We start from the raw sequence: 12,689 nt of genomic DNA on the forward strand, positions 1-12,689 counted from the left end.
TCGTACATTACCGGACTCAATCCCATCACCATTTTGACCGAGCACACCCCCACACAGGACGGTTCAGTGAGCCAGATAAGAGCAGCTAGATGGACGTTACTGTTACAAGGACGGGACATAACAGTTAAACGGAGCAGGACACACACATTTTTAGCAGACAACCTCCAGTATCCAGGACAGCCCCACGAATGTGAAATTGTAGCACCCCTACACAACACAGGACCCTTCATAGCAAAGACACCCTCCAGAAAGATAGGAAATTCAAGCTAGAGCCCCCAGCACACAGACACGTGTGCCCCATTAAAAATATACGTGGACGGTTCATCCACGGTTTTAGATGGAGAACGCATCACTGGATGCGGGATCTATGTGGAGGATGCGCAGAGTCGCGCACTACAAGAAATTTCTTTAAAATTACCAGGTCACTTAGGCGCGCAGGCAGCAGAGCTCGCAGCCATCGCATATATAGTGGACCACCCAGATTCGTTTCCCAGCCCGGCAGACATATATTCGGACAGTTTATATGTTTGCAACAGCTTGACCGATTTTCTACCCCTGTGGAAGACACGAGGTTTTGTCTCCGCAGACGGGAAGCCCCTTCCATCAGCCCCATTACTCCGCCATATCCTAGAGAAAGCAAAGGATAGGACTTTTGGCATAATTAAAGTTAGGAGTCACCATAGGTCATCCCCCCCTGGAAATGAAAAAGCCGACGCACTGGCAAAAGCAGGTTCCAGGCGAGGTCACTTTTGGACACCCCCAGCTAGCGCACCAGCTAGCGCCCCTGTGAGTGCAGTTCAGGTCTCACAGACAGATATTAAAGATTTAGTTGAGGCACAGAAACAGGACGGAAATCTCAGGGAGATTTTTAAAGGAAACTTTGTGGCCCAGTATAATAGGTTCAGACACGCTTTGACCACACATGAGGGTGTGATCATCAAAGACAAACTGTATGTGGTTCCTGAACAGGATAGGAATCAAATGATTGCCTTATTCCATGACAGTCATGGACACCAAGGGATCGACCCGGCCACAAGACACCTCAGACAACTCTGTTGGTGGCCAAACTTACGAAAAGATGTGACACACTACATCGAGAATTGTCTAATTTGTGCACAAAATAACCCGGAGAGGTACTCAAAGAAGGCACAACTTAGCCATACTCGCCCCGTTAATGGCCCCTGGACTAACCTCCAGATCGATTTTATAGGACCATTGCCCCCTTGCAGGAATGGCTAGAAATATATTCTGGTAGTTATAGATACCTTTACCAAATGGGTAGAGGCATTCCCTTCACGAACCAACACAGCTAAGACAGCTGCAAAGATCCTGACCCACCACATCTTTACGAGATGGGGTCTCCCCAGAAGTATAGAGTCAGATCAGGGATCTCACTTTACAGGACGGGTCATGAAGAACGTCCTGACCATATTTGGCATAAAACAAAATTTCCACATTGCGTATCACCCCCAGTCAAGCGGGATAGTAGAACGCATGAATCGGACCCTAAAATCGACCCTTAGGAAAATGGTACAGGAGAACAATTCAACTTGGGATTCAGTACTCCCATTCGCACTAATGTTCATCCGCAACACGGTTTCATCATCCACAGGATTCACCCCACACACACTCATGACAGGACGCCCTATGAAAGGGACAGAATTCCTTTTAGGACTGGACATGACTAGCCCCGAAGTGACGGCCCTCACACATGAGAAAGCAGTCAAAGAATTAGTGGAAACTGTGAGGTCTGCACAGTTAACAGCCGCAGTAACCCTAGGCAAGCGACGAAAACAGAGCATGGCTTGTTTTAATAAGAATGTACACCCCACGGAATTTCAGGTTGGGCAACAGGTTATGCTATCTGTTTACAACCCCAGCACGTTTTTGGCTCCTAAATTTTCCGGCCCGTATTCAATTTCGGACAAAATCAGCCCCTCCGTTTACAGAATAAAATACCCTACTGGTAAGACTGCGTGGTTTCACATCAACCAGTTAAAGGCTTATGGAACGCAGTCCAACCACACACACCATGTCTTACTGGACGCTGCAGAACATCTTGCTCCGCCCACAAGAGACACATTTCCACCCTCCCCCTCACAGACCAGTTCCTCATCGGACTCGCCCTCAACTCCGCCCACTGACTCCAGACCACGCCCCGGAACGCCCACAAGCTGCCACAGCAGAGACAGCGACACTGACTGTGACAATGAGGACAGCCACAGCACTCCACCCTACAGCCCCCACTTCAGCGACTACGACCCCGACTCCAGTGACCCCATGGAGGTCACCTACATTAAATATCCAGACCCACCACCCGACCCCGACGGTACCGACTATGCCCCTTCAAATTTAGACACCACATTTTGGCACCACAATTCATGGCGACTTGTCCGCAATGACGAGAGTGACCCCCGGTCACATAATGCACAGATTGCATGCCTGATCCATACAAAAGTATGGGATCTGGGAGAATAGGAAGGCGTGATGTCTGACTCCCGGCACGGCAACCCCTTTGTGACCCTATTCACAGAGAAAGAGGAGAAGTGAGGTGTCCAGATGATGTAACAGAGGAACCGCTTGAGGGAAGCGATGTCCTTTCTGATGGAACCTGCACGTTTGTTTTTTTTAAATATATGTTAAGGGTTTGATTGCAGATCGATCACTGTCTTTTCAGCTGAAAAGCTTGTGACCGCCTCACATACACGTTAGTTTATCCGCAGATATCTCTGAGAACTTCAGTTAGATATCCTCTGGTGAACCGACAAAGTTCACGACTTGTCTTATGTTTTCAGATGTTGGAGCATCTTGGCTCCTCCCTTGTTTTTCAGGTGCCCCTCTATTCTATGAATAGAGGCTGCAATTCCACGACGAATACATTCATACCCGTTCATTTCAGGTTGCTCAGGCAGTGGAGAAACGGCATTGAGGACCCGCCCTGTCTGAGAACCCCTTTGGTCAGCCAAGCTTGGGTACGGCACAGCACGCCTTACCCGGGGATCCCATACAAATCTTACCCGTAGCGGCCCATACGCAACTCATTCGACCTTTTCGTTCAAAATTTGGTTTCATTTTTCTTTAGGTAGCCCTTCGGCAGCCAACCCACATGCTATTTACATCCAGGAACATTCGGATGGTAAATCGCAAAGCCTGCGAGACGGCTCGCAGTGGAAAAGTTGTTAGGAGTATGTCTGGTCCGAAATTCGCATTTGAAAAAATAAAATGAGGGGAGTCACAGGGAGTGACTTGGCCATTCATTTAAGGGACAATTGGAATGAGAGGACAGATACACTAGCATAACAGATATTAAACTATGTATTGACAGATACTGTGCTTGATCCCATAGCTTTCGAACAGTCGAAGGAGGGATCACGGCAAGATCAGCCATACAAAAGGAAGAGAAGGAAGAGAAGAAAGAAGACCAAGATGGAAGCCTACCTATTTCGATTTAATGTTGTTGTATTTTTGCACGTAGACGCAACCCATGTTTCCCCCATGACCCCCGCCGTTAATGTTTCCCACACACCGACCTCTCCGTGCTCAGCGATGATCAGCGAGGTTCAGACCTGGTGCACCAAATTCATAACCTGGTACTCGATGTCATACATAATTGAATCACTTTTGGTGATTGCAATTCTCTGCATCATAGTTCAGACCCTCAGGTTGAGGAAATGGAAAAGGAGAGCCTCCCGTTCCTGCCCCTCAACCATTTACGGAGTTCAATCCCCTATTTTCGATTTTCACCAATCCCCCCAACCCCTTGATGCATAAGAAATTTATTTATACCAATCTGTAAATAAAGATGATACGGATGTATTATATAGTTCTGTACTCGACTGCCGAGTCAGAAAGCAAGATGTACTGTGGTATGAATGAGTAAGATTTTAAGATGTGATAGAATGTTTTAAAATAAGACGAGAGTAGTTATTGTGATAGGTAGAGGTTCCCGTGAATTGGTAGTGCATGTCCCCTTTGACATAGCGCTAATTAGAGAAATGTTATCTGAAAATTTTTGCCATAGTTAAGGACAGAGTAGACGCCCTGGAACTCGCAAAGGTCAGGGAACCCAGAGGAACACAAAGGAACAGTACATAGGCGATCCTTCACAATTTCTCGTGAGGATCACAAGGAGGGAGTGTAGCCATCTAAGATGGGCACCAGTAACACAAAATGGAAAACTGCAAAGACTGCAGGGAAACACGGACAGTAAAGAGCAAACAGCTTGCAGAAGCTTGCAGCATTCAGACATTCAGACAGGGGCTGGTTTAGCTCACCAGGCTAAATCGCTGGCTTTTAAAGCAGACCAAGCAGGCCAGCAGCACGGTTCGATTCCCGTACCAGCCTCCCCGGACAGGCGCCGGAATGTGGCGACTAGGGGCTTTTCACAGTAACTTCATTGAAGCCTACTCGTGACAATAAGCAATTTTCATTTCATTTTCATTTGCAAAAACCGGTTTCCCCACAGCTGCAGAGCCAGACAGTTAATGGGAAAGCCATCTACATACTAAGGAGGTGATACCGGGACAACCCCGGACACAATAGATACACTTACTTTCAATAGAGAAGCAGACACGATGGAGCCAGCGAAACCAGGACAATGAGTCCTAAGAACCGCCCCAGCCATCAAGGAACGACCCTAGGATAGGGGGGTTCAAATCATATCGATTGGGAAAAGGCCCAATCGATCCCTAGCAGGTGAGGAAGCCCGCCCCAAGGGGCACGGACCTCCTGGGACCTATAAAAAGGTCCCGCACATGGTTCGGTCTCCTGTCTCCGGCCTCCGACTCCAGCCTCCAGATCCTGTCTTTTACACCAGCCGTCGAGCAGCAGCCATCGATAAGTAAGTGCCAAAACGACGATCGCTACCTTGACCCAGGCATTACTTATACCCGTGCCGACCAGTAGTATCAAGAAGTTGCAGACCAGAACGGAACGAAGGCCTTGTTCCCTGACCTTGCCTGTTCCTTCTTAGATAAGTATTAGTCGTTTAATGGTAGAGAAGTAAGTTAGTCTTTAGCGTGTGCATGAGTATTTATTATAATTGTTATAATAAACTCTAACTGTTTGGACTTACTAATTGGTGTATAGCTTTATTGCTTTGAACTTGACCTTGATCCTTGTGACGGTGTCTCTTACGGCACCTGGCGACTCCAGAGCATAGAAATAAGAAACATAGCCAAGCGAGTGTTAAGCACACTTCCTCTGTTGGAGGAGTGTTAAACACACTAACTCAGAACGAGCAACAATGGCAGCATGTCAGAATCCATGAGGAAAGGCATCATCACCCTCATCTACAAGCAGAAGGGGGAAAGGGAAGAAATTCAAAATTGCCGACCCATTTCACTGTTAAATGTGGATTACAAAATCTTAGCCAAAGTCATTGCCAATCGGGTCAAGTCTGCTCTGGAGTCGGTAATCCACCCCGACCAGACCTGTGCTGTACCCGGCAGGAAAATCTCTGACAGCCTCGCGCTACTCAGGGATACGATCGCCTACGTGCAGGACAGGAGGGTGGACACCTGCCTCATCAGCCTTGATCAGGAGAAGGCTTTTGACAGAATATCGCACACCTACATGATGGATGTGCTCTCCAAAATGGGGTTTGGGGAGGGAATTCGCAATTGGATCAAACTGCTCTACACAAACATCTATAGTGCAGTCTCAATCAATGGGTGGGAATCAGAAAAGTTCCAGAACAAATCTGGAGTCAGGCAGGGCTGCCCTCTCTCCTCGGCCCTGTTTGTGTGCTGCGTAGAACCTTTTGCCGAGTCCATCAGGAAGGATCCGGGTAAAAGTGGAGTGACAATCCCAAGCAGCGGAGGCACGCAAGTCAAGGCCTCCCTGTACATGGACGACGTCGCCGTCTTCTGCTCGGATCCCGCGTCTGTACGCAGGCTCTTGGACACCTGCGACCAGTTTGAACTGGCCTCAGGAGCCAAGGTAAACCGCGGCAAGAGCGAGGCCATGTTCTTTGGGAACTGGGCCGACCGATCCTTTGTCCCCTTCACGATCAGGTCAGATTACCTGAAGCTGGGGATATGGTTCGGAGCGGCTGGGGCGTGCACCAAAAACTGGGAGGACGCAACAGAATGTGGAAGCAACGCTCCCTCTCCATTGCGGGAAAAACCCTAGTCATCAGGTGTGAGGTACTCTCGATGTTACTGTACGTGGCGCAGGTCTGGCCCATTACCGGACCCTCTTTAAGTTCATCTGGAGATCCAAGATGGACCATGTCCGAAGGGACACCATGTACAAATCTCTGGATAAGGGAGGGAGAAACGTACCCAACGCCTCCCTCATCCTGATGGCCACCTTTGCGTGCAGCTGCATCAAGCTGTGCGTGGACCCCCGGTATGCAAACACCAAGTGTCACTACGTACTGAGGTTCTACCTGTCCCCGGTGTTACAAAGGATGGGCCTGGCCTCATTGCTGCGGAATGCTCCAAGTAGTTGGACCGTGCCGTATCACCTGTCCTTCGTGGAAAATCTTTTCAGAAAAACACCTTGGACCACAAGGCAATGAAGCAGTGGTCCCTCGGAGTGTCTGCAGGGCAGATGAGACGGTCGCCCACCTCCTTGTGGAATGTGCAGCAGATACCAGGTAACATCCCAACTGCAAATTCTGCTCCAAGTATCTCACCATCCTGCCTGGGAAATTATATCACTGTTCATTCACTGTCGCTGGGTCAAAATCTTGGAATCCCTTCCCGAACAATGTGGATGTACCTACACCTCAGAGACTGCAGCAGTTCAAGGCGGCAGCTCACCACCACCACCTGCTCAAAGGCAACTAGGGATGGACAATAAATGTCGGCCTAGCCAACAACACTCACATCTAGCAACTGAAATTTTCAAAAATTAAGAATTTAAATAAAGAAAATGATCAGAGGAAAAGAAGGCTTGTTAAGCAAAAACTGTCCATCATGAACAAGAATCAATTACTTGTCGCTAGTTTATCAGTAACTTTTGTAAGCTCCCATTGTCTCCTCACTGGTTTATGTTTTTTTTTTGCTGCTGTTTACTTACTGGGGAATGTGATGCTGTTGAAAGGTTTATTCATGTGGGGGGAGAGGTTCAAACAATAGGGAGTCAGACTGTTTGGCGCCAGGGGCGGGAGCAATCGGGTCAGAACGGGTCAGCTGACTCTCAGAAACGCAGTGGGGGTGAGCAAGTGTTAAGCTGGTACGTGACCTGGGGAATGAGGTTTCTGGTGCTGTTGGGAGTTGGGGAGAAGGTGGGGGGTAAGGGAGGCTGCTTTCCAGACGGGGATGAACTATTATCGGGGAATATATGGGAGGTCGGGAACGGCTGCTGCTCACGGAAGTACTCGGGGAAGCGGAGGGCGCAGGCTCAGGGCTGACCTAAAAAGGGGGGTGGGCTGGAAGACCCCCCGCCCAGGCTGATTACATGGAATGCGAGAGGACTGAATGGGCCGGTCAAGACGGCTCACGTGTTCGCGCATCTAAGGGAGCTGAAGGCAGATGTGGCAATGCAGTGACACATCTAAAGGTCATAGATCACACGAGATTGAGGAAGGGATGGGTTAGACAGGTGTTCCACTCAGGGCTGGACTCAAAGACCAGGGGGTAGCAATTTTGATTAGTAAGCGAGTGGCATTTGAAGGCTGGGAGAATTGTGTCAGATAAGGGGGGGTAGGTACATAATGGTGAGCGGAAGGTTGGAGGGTGTACGAGTGGTGCTCGTGAACATATATGCTACGAACTGGATTTATGAGGCGTGTGCTAGATAAGATCCCGGACTTAAGAGTCACATAACCATATCATGGGGGGAGGACTTTAATATGGTCATTGATCCGGAATTGGACCGGTCAATATCCAGGTCAGGGAGGAGGCCAGCTCTGGCAAAGGAATTGAAGGGCTTTATGGTACAGATGGGGGGTATAGACTCATGGAGGTTTATATGGTCGAGGGCAAACGAGTTTTCTTTTTTCCTCAGGTCCATAAGGTTTACTCTTGTATTGACTTTTTTGTTCTGAGCAGGGCGCTAATACCAAAAGTGGGGGGGACGGAATACTCGGCAATTGCAGTGTTGGATCATGCCCCGCATTGGGTGGATTTACGGGTTAGTGAGGACAGAGGGCACCGTCCATTATGGAGACTGCATGTGGGGTTGCTGGTGGATGAAGTGGTCTGCGGGCGGGTGAATAAGTCCATCCACAACTACCTGGAAACAAATGACACGGGAGAGGTATCAGCAGCGTCGGTTTGGGAAGCTCTGAAGGCAGCTGTTAGAGGGGAAGTAATTTCGGTCCGGTCCCACAGGGAAAAGGGGGAAGAGGCGGAGAGGGAGAGATTAGTGGAGGAGATACTCCAGCTGGACAGGAGATACACGGAGGCTCCGGACGCGGGGCTCCTGAGGGAGCGGCGGAAGTTGACCACAGGGAAAGCAGTGGAACAGTTGGAAGGCAAAGGGGGCAGTTTATGAGTCAGGGGAAAAGGAGGGAAGGATTTTGGCGCAACAGCTTAGGAAGAGGGGACTTCCGGTGACGGCAGGTGGGAGGCAGCCACGCGTTGGAGGGCCCCCGTTCGGGAACGGCATTGTTCGGGGATTGACGCCCGGTCCTAGGGGCGGAGAAGGTGGTGAAGGCCAGGAGAAAGCACAGGGAAGGGATATGTCGAGGGCCAGTAAAAAAACGGCTGTGAAAACAGCTGAAAGTTCGTTGGGAAGTAGAAAGGTCACCGCGGGGTCACCTGGAGGCTGGAGCACCATGGGAGGCCGCATTGCTTACGGCTGAAGAAATAACTAAGGTGATGCCTGTGGAACTCGAAAGGCAGTTTACAAAATACATGGAGACAATGAGGAAAGAGATGAGGGAGGTTTTGAGTGTGCTGGTGGAGGAGGCGATTTCCCCGGTGACGACGGTGCTGGCGAGCGCAATTGCGGAGGTGCGGAAGCAAGGGGAGGCGCTGAAGGAAGTGGAGGAGACATTATTGCAGCACGGTGATCAACTTACCTTAATGGGGAAGGGGGTGTGGAAGGTGATGGAGATTAACAAGGATCTACGAGGGAAAATGGAAGACCTGGAAAACAGATCCAGGTGACAGAATTTGAGGATTGTGGGGCTGCCCTAAGGAGTTGAAGGGTCGAGGCCGACTGAATATTTTGCTGCAATGCTAGCTAAACTATTGGGGGAGGGGGAGGATCCCTCCCGATATGAACTGGATCGGGCTCATCGGTCGTGGAGGCCTGTACCAAAGGCGAGTGAGCCGCCAAGGGTAGTGACTCTGTGCTTCCGTAGGTACAGTGTGAAGGAGAAGGTCCTGTGCTGGGCCAAGCAGAAGCGCGTGGTGCAGTGGGCTGGAGCTGGTATACGTGTATACCAGGACTTTATAGTGGAGCTGGCGAGGAAGCGGGCTGCTTTCAACCGGGTGAAGAGGGCACTGTACATTAGCAAAGTGTAGTGCTGCATTGTATATCCAGCGAAGCTGAGGGTGACTTACAAGCTCAAGGACTTTTAGTTTGGAACGGCGGAAGCAGCGGAGGAGTTTGCGAAGGCAGAAGGACTGTGGCAGAACTGAGAATTTGAGAAATGGCCACGTGCCGATGTAACCTCATGACTGTAGTTTCTTCTTCTTTTTTGTTTGTTTCACTGCATGCGGCTGTATGGGCTAAAGGAGCCGATGTTGTATATATTTGGACAAGGGAAGTGATGGGTCTTTCACTCGAAGTGAGGGCTCTTTGGGGTGTAGGTGGATGTGCGGGGTTTGTGTGCTAAAAGGGGATTTCTGGGCTTTCCTAGGGCTAGGCAAGGAGGAAAGGGTCCTGGGTGGGGGCCTCCACGCTGGCTGGTTTAAGGAACCGAGGTTGGGGGAAGGAGTTTTACAAGAGGGAGTGGAAGGGATGCTTTGGGGGAGGGGGGGGGGGGGGGGTTTACAACTCTTGGGTATCATGTGCGGCACTCTTTCAGAGGTTGGACGGCGTTGAGTGTGGGGGGGGGGGGGGGGGGGAGTGGACTCAATGGTGACCATGGGCGGTCCCGGACTCCTTTCTTCTTTTTCTCCTTTGTTTTTGGTTTCCATCGTGGGAGGATTTATATTATTGGATGCATATATTGACAGGTGGGCAGTTGCTGGGGTGGTGAGAGGATGGGATCGTTGTTATTGTTAAGGGGATTGATTTTGTATTTGCTACCGTTTACTGTTTGTGGGTGGGGTGTAAATTTCGGAGGAAAATGTGAAAATGGAGAATAAAAATATTTATTAAAAAAACCAGCTTAGGACGTGAGAGGCGGCCAGGGAGATTGGTCGAGTGAAGAATAGGGATGATAACATGGTCTTGGAGCCAGGGAGGTGAACAAAGTTTTAAAAGAATTTTACAGTAAATTATGAGTCGGAACCCCCGGCTGGAGCGGAGGGGATGAGGCAATTTCTGGATCAGTTGAGATTTCCGAGGGTGGAGGAGGACCTGGTGGAGGGGCTGGGAGCCCCAATTGAGTTTGAGGAAATTATCAAGGGGCTGGAGGGCATGCAGTCGGGCAAACCTCCGGGGCCCGACGGCTACCCGATGGAACTGTATAAGAAATTTTCAGAGATATTGAGCCCACTCTGGTGAGGACATTTAACGAGGCTAGAGAGAAGGGAATCCTCCCCCCGACAATGTCGCAGGCCTCGATTTCACTTATTCTTAAACAGGAGAAGGATCCTGAGCAGTGTGGGTCATATAGGCCGATCTTGCTTTTGAATGTGGAGGCCAAATTGTTGGCTAAGATATTGGCCACAAGGATAGAAGACTGCGTTCCGGGGTGACAGGGGAAGACCAGACGGGATTCGTTAAGGGCAGGCAACTCAAGGCCAACGTTCGGAGGCTTTTAAATGTTATTATGATGCCCTCAGAAAGAGGAGAGGCGGAGGTGTTTGTAGCGATGGATGTGGAAAGGCTTTTGATCGGGTGGTGTGGGAGTACCTGTGGGAGGCGCTGGGAAGATTTGGGTTTGGTGAGGGCTTTATTGGCTGGGTGCGATTGCTCTTCCAGGCGCCTGTAGCGAGTGTGCGTACAAACCGGCTGAGGTCGGGGTATTTTAAATGACATCGAGGGACGAGGCAAGGGTGCCCCCTCTCCCCGTTATTGTTTGGTCCAGCTATAGAGCTAGACGATTTGCGCAGACGATTTGCTTCTGTACATTTTGGACCGATTGGAGGGGTTGTGGAGGTTATGCGGGTCTTGGGGGAATTTGGCAGTTTTTCGGGGTACAAAGAAGGTGGAGGGTGCGTCGGTCTGGACCCCGATTTGTAACAACCACAGGTTTGTACCGGGCAGGCTGGATGGCGGGTTCCAAAGCTGGCAGAGGGCAGGAATTAGAAGGATGGGGATCTGTTTATAGATGGGAGCTTTCCCAGCTTAAAGGCGCTGGAGGATACATTTGAACTACCGGCAGGGAATGGTTTTAGATATTTGCAAGTGCGAGACTTCCTGAGGAAACAGGTGTTGTCCTTTCCGCTGCTGCTGCCATGGGCGATACAGGATAGAGTAGTTTCTGGTACCTGGGTGGGGGAGGGGTAGGTGTCGGAAATCTACCAGGAGCTGTTGGAGGCGGAGCAAACCCCAGTGGAGGAGCTTCAGGGCAAGTGGGAGGACGAGCTAGGAGGAGAGTTAGAGATGGGTCTATGGGCAGGCGCCCTAAGCTGGGTCAATTTCTCCTCATCATGTGCCAGGCTTAGCCTAATACAATTTAAGGTGGTCCACCGGGCACACATTACGGCAGCGAGGATGAGAACGTTTTTCGGATAGTTGTGCGAGATGCACGGGAAGCTCAGCAAACCACGTCCACAGGTTCTGGGCGTTGCCGAAGCTCAGAGGGTTTTGGTAGGCGTTTGCGAAGGCAATGTCCATGGTGCTAGAACACACGTGGTGCTGAGTCCAGAGGTACTGATCTTTGGAGTGTCAGATCCGGGAGTTCAGGGAGTGAAAGAGGCCGGCGCCTGGCCTTTGCCTCCCTGGTGGCCCGGAGACGGATCCTGTTAATGTTAAGGGACTCAAAGCCCCACGAGTGTAGGGACCTGGGTTAGTGACATGGCTGGGTTTCTCAGTCTTGAGAAAATAAAGTTTGCCTTAAGAGGGTCAATGTTGGGGTTTTCTCGGAGGTGGCAGCCGTTCGTCGACATTCTTGGGGAAAATTAAAATGTCGCAGAAGCAGCATTCTGAAGGGGTGGGGGCGGGCAGATAGGTGTTCGATGGTGGAGGTGTGTGAAGATTAAGTCGGGTGGGGAAATGTTTACTTTACCATGATAATGTTATTGTTTTTGTTATTGTTATAAAATTTTTCCAAATACCTTAATAAAAATATTTAAAAACCTTTTGTAATCTCCCGATACTGTAATGTCTCTAATCTGGAAATCAGAGTGATTGTGGGGCTACTGGAGATTGCAATGACGGAAAGAAGTGAAGGCATGGGATGATTAAAAGGCAGGAATGGGAATCTTACAAATCAAGGTGCTGCCAGACCAAGGATTATTATAGGTCAGCAAACACAAGGGTGACAGAAACCAAAAAATGTTAGAAGTAGGAGAAGTAGGTATTGATTACTTCTCTGCCATGTGGGCATGCACGGTAGCATGGTGGTTAGCATAAATGCTTCACAGCTCCAGGGTCCCAGGTTCGATTCCCGACTGGGTCACTGTCTGTGCGGAGTCTGCACGTCCTCCCCGTGTGTGCGTGGGTTTCCTCCGGGT

Source organism: Scyliorhinus canicula, chromosome 5, assembly GCF_902713615.1.
Source record: "Scyliorhinus canicula chromosome 5, sScyCan1.1, whole genome shotgun sequence".
Classification (NCBI taxonomy): Eukaryota; Metazoa; Chordata; class Chondrichthyes; order Carcharhiniformes; family Scyliorhinidae; genus Scyliorhinus; species Scyliorhinus canicula.